The sequence below is a fragment of the Dermacentor silvarum genome, chromosome 4, assembly GCF_013339745.2.
Source record: "Dermacentor silvarum isolate Dsil-2018 chromosome 4, BIME_Dsil_1.4, whole genome shotgun sequence".
Classification (NCBI taxonomy): domain Eukaryota; kingdom Metazoa; phylum Arthropoda; class Arachnida; order Ixodida; family Ixodidae; genus Dermacentor; species Dermacentor silvarum.
In genome coordinates, this window is record NC_051157.2 from 82,379,933 (window position 1) to 82,386,432 (window position 6,500).

Genomic DNA, 6,500 nt, shown 5'->3' on the forward strand with positions numbered 1-6,500 from the left:
AATCTAGGCATAAGTTCTATAACATAACATTGAAAAAGTTTCTCTCGGATGCACCTGCTAAGTTCTGGCGTTATGTTAATCCATCAGCTGAATCTTATTCACATAATCAAAAAGTTACGGAGTAGCGCACAGAAGCTTTTAACACTTTTTTCTCTTCAGTATTCACTCGTGACGACGGAACGGTACCTACATTCCCTATTTCTCCAGATCGTACTTCTGCTGATGATGTCGTAATTAATGAAGCAGGTGTCCTACACCTTCTTTTGAGTATTAATGTTAAGAAAAGTGTTGGTACAGACGGCATTCTTAATGAGTTTTTATACCGGTACGCTGAGTGGATAGCTAAATACTTAACGATCATATTTCAATCATCCATTAGCCAAAGTACCTTTCCTAAAGCTTGGAAACAGGCCAAAATAGTGCCTATTCACAAAGGTGGTAACACGACAAATGTAGAAAACTACAGGCCCATTTCCCTTACCAGCACCTGCTCTAAGCTACTGGAGCATACTATCAGTAAACACCTTTCAAGTTATCTCGAAACATATAATGTGTTGTCACCGTCTCAGCATGGATTCCGCAACGGTCTGTCTACCATAACGCAACTTGTCGAACTAGTTCATAACCTCTCTGAAACAATCAATAACCGCGAACAGATCTCATTGTTTTGGATTTTTCCAAAGCGTTTGATAAAGTCTCCCACCCAAAACTGTTGTTGAAAATTCAGGCTTTCTTTAAAAACTCTAATATAACTAACTGGTTCAAATCTTATCCTCAGTCCCGAGAACAATTCGTCGAACTAGGCGGCTGTAAATCTGGTCTCGTACCAGTAGTATCAGGGGTACCTCAGGGCAGTGTGCTAGGGCCCCTGCTATTCATATTATTTATTAACGATCTTGCAAATTGTGCAACTGTCCCACTACGATTATTTGCGGATGATTGTGTATTATACAATAGGATAACATCACTAGACCATCAACTGGAACTGCAGGCTAGCCTACAAAAAATTGCGGAATGGTGTGACCAATGGCAGATGATACTAAACCCAGAAAAATCTGTTTCCATGTCCATAACAAGAAAAAGAGTCACCCATGCTAACAGCTATAAAATCCGTGACATTGAACTAAAAAAGGTAACTCAACATAAATACTTAGGTGTACTAATTACTGAAGACCTCAGGTGGAACGCACATATAGACATGGTAAGCAAAAAAGCCAGCAGAGCTCTATGGAGTCTCAGACGTAACTTCCGTAGTGGTACACCTGAAATAAAAAACTTGGCATATAAGACCTTAATCAGACCCATTATAGAATATGCAAAAATAGTGTGGGACCTCTATACGGCTATAAATCGTCACAAACTAGATCGAGTCCAGCGTCTAGCAGCTAGATTTATATTTAACAAATATCGTTATTGTCACTCGCCTAGTGAATTGTGCCGGAACGCAAATCTTCTTGCCCTAGAAATTAGAACAACAGTGGACAGATTGAAATTCCTGTTCCTCATCATTCACAATAAACTTAATATTAACGGCTCCGACTTGTTCAAATTATCGCCCAACACACTCTTCCGACATAGACACAGCATGTATATTGAACCCCCATTAACACGAAATGACACCTTTAAATATAGTTTTTTTCCTAGAGCAATTAAGGAGTCGAACATGCTGCCCGATTCACTGGTTCCTTCCTCTTCCATAGATGCATTTTTAAACGAGCTGCATCTTCTTGTTTATTCGAGTCAATAAGTTTCAGATTGTGTTTGGCATATTAGTACCGTAAATATATGTATGTCTTTATTGTTATTATTATTATTGTTGTCTTTATTGTTGCGCGTGTAATTATTTATTGTATTGCAAATACTAGTTGTATTTCCATTCCTGTAATGACCCTTCGGCGGTTACAGTATTAAGAAACAAACAAACAAACAAACAAAATATGTTTCCTTGAAAATAAACTACTAGACCCCTTCCAATGTGGTTTCAGGGAAGTTATGTCCACAACAGACCACCTTGTTCGCATTGAGTCTTATATCAGGGATGCATTTATACATAAACAGTTCTGTCTTTCAGTGTTTCTCGACCTAGAAAAAGCTTATGACACGACATGGCGCTACGGCATTCTCCGAGATCTTTCGGCGATGGGTGTCCGTGGCAACATGGTAAACGCAATCGAAACTTACCTATCTAATCGCACATTCCGCGTAAGAGTTGGTAACGCTTTGTCTAAGTCATTCACTCAAGAGACCGGTGTGCCACAGGGAGGCGTGCTGAGTTGCAGACTATTTATTGAAAAAATTAATTCCCTGCACACAGTCATTCCACGGACAATGTTTTATTTCGTTTATGTCGACGATGTGCAAATTGCGTTCAAGTCATGCAATATTGCCATCTGCAAACGACAAGTCCAGCTTGTAATAAACAAATTGTCCAAATGGGCAGATGAGAACGGTTTTAAAGTAAATGCCCAGAAGAGCACTTGCGTACTGTTTACAAAACAAGAGAGGCGTAACGCCAGTCCCAAGTATTGTTGGGCGAGTTGGTACGCATTCATAGTAAAATATTTAGCGCGTACCAATTCGCCCAACTATCAGTTCTGCTACAGTTCCCGACAAACACGGGCCGCAACGTGTGAAGCCGTTTAACATTGCTCCATTCCAAAAGGTGGTTTTGTGCGTTTTCTAACACGAGGGGGTTGATTAGTTAGTCATTCTCGAAAGCAACACATGGCAGAAAAATAGTTCCAATGAGAGCAAGCTTCTTATTCCCGTGCTACAGAATTATAAGTTTAAAAAAAAGAAAAAAAAAAAAAACCTTGGTCGCGCGATGTCGCTGTCGCTGCGCTGTGAACATCATTAACACCAACGTGTGAGTGAGCACATGTGCCGCGGTACGCACATGCGGTAGGCTTGAACGTAGTAGGTCTTTGTGCTACGCAGTTGCCAAGCCATTACATTAACGTGCCTCGTTTCGTACGGCGACAAAAATGTCAATTTCGACGAGCCGTGGACGGGCGCGGAATGGAACACCTCAAGGAGCGGGAAATGTTCGCAGAAGTTGATATCTCTGCCCTCGGCTTAACGGTGAGTGCTTCGGTGAAGCTGACCATTCCAGTAGTCTTGGGCGTCTAGCTCGGCTGCATGGGTATTAGGAGTGTTTCTGCGTTTCTAGGAGTGGGCAAATCTCGTTGTTAGTGTGTAAATTTTAAATATAGTAAAACGTCGCACTTGTTACTTGCTGTTGCCCGAATTCGATATAGAAATAAAATAAATGCCGTTGTCAACAGTGGGCTGCGAATCTTCACGTTGGCTTCAAGACTTTCCGTGACTAGTATTGCAATATTGAGACTTCCAAACTCTTAATCCCTTTGTAATCTTCTTAGATGTGACATTCTTATTTTTATAGCGTTATGACGAGGGCTTTCAAGTGCACGTAGACATCGCGGAAGAAGACGCCATCGAAAATAAATCAAAATGGTAGAGAGACCTGCCAGGTCCGGTGAGTGGTTTTACATCCTTTATTAGTGTATTTATGGGCGTCTTGTGGCAAACTGCATTGAACAAATACTGTTGTAAAATTTGGCTAATAAAAGAGAAGCAATTCAGAAGCCTCTTTTCTCAGTTCGTAGCTACTACTGAAATGGATGAGAGGGTTTCTCATGACAGCATGGCAAAATATATTTTCTTTATTGCCATCATAGGATAGCACGTTCTGCAACAATCGCTACGGTGAACAACGCAGTCAGCACGAGGCAGTGTGTACTGCCTCCCAGCTGTACCACCAGACATTGCCACGATTGTTCAAAGGCACCAGGCCGGGCAGCACTTCGCAGGTCGCCAGACGGTCCTACGGTGGCTACATCATGACCTGTACTTATATGTGAGTCACATATAAGATGTCCTCGAAAAGCACATTGAAGTGTCTTGAAAGTTCCTTTCACATTCATGTTAACATGTTCACGGCGGCACGAATCACGTCTGGGCTACAGTAGTTAAGGCGAAAGCCTTGATGGCTCAAGGGTTGAAAAATCTAACGTCCAGCGTTATGGCCAAAAATATTCATGGTGCCACCAAGGGTATGCGAGGGATGGCAGCTGTTAGGAGAGTGTTTCTTTTATTTTTTGTTTGAGGTTGCTTCAACGTTTGTATGACCATGAAGACTGTCAGTGCACCACCACCTGGCTATGGGACACCCGCACTGTGACCTCCACTGACCTCTGAATTCCACGAACTGCGTTCTATGGTATTCTTTGTACAAGTGACATTCTTTGTATTTGCGGGCAAGCTGTTTCTTACACAAATTTTATGTGTGTATCAAAAATAAAATAAAGGATAAATGAAAAATTCTGCGACAAGGTGAAGTAGTAAACATCAACACAACAAAACGACGAGAATAATTTGTAATAATGAGGCAGAAGTATACATATCACTTATAAACATTCCGTAGAGTATGTACATATATGTTCGCTAGGAAATGCATAAGGCAACCAGGAAAAATGTTCATTTGAGCAGCAAACAAGTGATGTTCTTTGAGTTTGCGAGTACGCTGTTCTTTTATACAAAGTCTATGCGTGTCCGAAAAATAAAGTAAAAGATAAATGAAAATTATTTGACAAGATGAAGTAATTACCATAACAGAAGGGTGAGGAGAATTTCTAATAAATGAGGCGGAAATATACACATCACTTCATAAGTATGCCGAATTACAGATGTGGTATATAATTGGTAGGAAATGCATAAAGCAACCAGGAAAAATATTCATTGGTGCACCAAACTTGCCAAAAAATGCCTCTTATTCGTGAGGCATGCATGTCAGCCTACCTATGCTTTCATTTATTCCCTTTTAAAGTGAGCTGAACTTGTTATTAGAAATGATTCACAAGCTTCTCTGTCGTATTCAGCTGGAGAATCTTGATTTCAAAATAGTGGTCTTAAGTTTTCGAAAGGATGGCCTAGTGTGTTCACATGATTTGAGGGGGGGAGCTGCGGCATAGATTTTACATGTGATTTGTGATAATTAAAGCGTAGCCTAAAAGGGGTTTCCGTTTGTCCGATGTATTGTGCACGGCAAATGGTGCATACAACGTTGCAAGTGTCGCAGTTGTAATCCCCTTGGATTTTGAATGAAAATGAAGACGCGGTGCTTTTGGCCACATTAGCAGTATTCATCATGGGGCAGAGCATGCATCGCGGTTTTCGGCATGGTGCGCAGCCTTTGAAGTTTTTATTTCGTCAGGACGATTTCCGCAATTTTAAACCAAAAATATGCAAGATTATCAACCTACAAACTGTGAAATATTGATCAAACAATAAACTGTTACATTACGCGACCGCCTTGTAAAAACTACCCGTTCACTGTTACCCGATTGCTGCTAACTGAAAAGTGAACCTCGTCCTTGGCTGGTTTGGCAACGTGCAGTGATTCCTGTTTACAAATAGGAATTCACTTACTTGACTCGTTGCACGGCGATAATCCATTTTTGCCTTTGTGAGGTCTCCCAAGGATTCGACGGAAAACTGTACAGCCTCACGCCTGGCGTCCCTTCGCGACTGTGGCAGTCTTTGACAGAGCAGTACCTGCGCCCACTTTTCTTCTTCACATGGGTGCGACCACACGGTTCTGATGACGCCATCGGATCTTAAACTGCAGAAAACAGGCGCAGGTATTTCGGACCCGAAAGACAAAAGCTCAAAAAGACCACGCTATAGACGAGGCAACCTAAAGTTTGCCCGCGCGGCACCAGCTCCGATTGCTCCCCTGGCGGAAGGTTGGAAGTGTCGAAGGTCGCCGCTGGGCCCTCGTGTGCTCGGGTACGTGGTGGCGCAACTCACCAAATGGCGTGAAGGTATGGGGCGCGGTGTCAAGGCATGGTCTCGGGCCTCTGCATCGCATAGAAGGTGCCCTTACATCGGAGCGATACTGCACAGAAATTTTGGACACTGTGTTGCTGCCCTACGCCCACAGCGTCTTTCCCGATGCCGACTTGATATTTCAACATGACCTGGCGCGGGTTCACACGGCAAAAGTTGTCAAGGAACATATAGAAAATCGCAGAATCAGCATGCTTTCCTGGCCGGCCAAAGGCGCTGACATGAACATCTGCGAAAATATATGGGGGTACATCAAAGCAGCCATGGTGCGAAGACCTGTCCGCCCGACGACTGGGGACGAGCTGTGGGCAGCCGTTCGACAAGAATGGGCAGACCTTCGAGCGCATCATGACTTTGTGCCAGCGCTGTACACGTCACTGCCCTCTAGGATGGCAGCAGTCGTTTCCGCAAAGGGTTGTATGACAAAATACTAACATCATCAAACAGAAAATTATTCCTGCTTAGTATTACTAGTTCTAAACGGATCAATCTTTGTTGAACTTGCACCAAATAAAAGTACGGATGTTTGTGTTCCCTTGCCAGTTCGTTGAACGATAAGAACACAGCAGAAGGAAAACTAAACAAAGTGAAAAGTTGAAGTTATTACAATAACGCCAAGCATAAGAAGCACA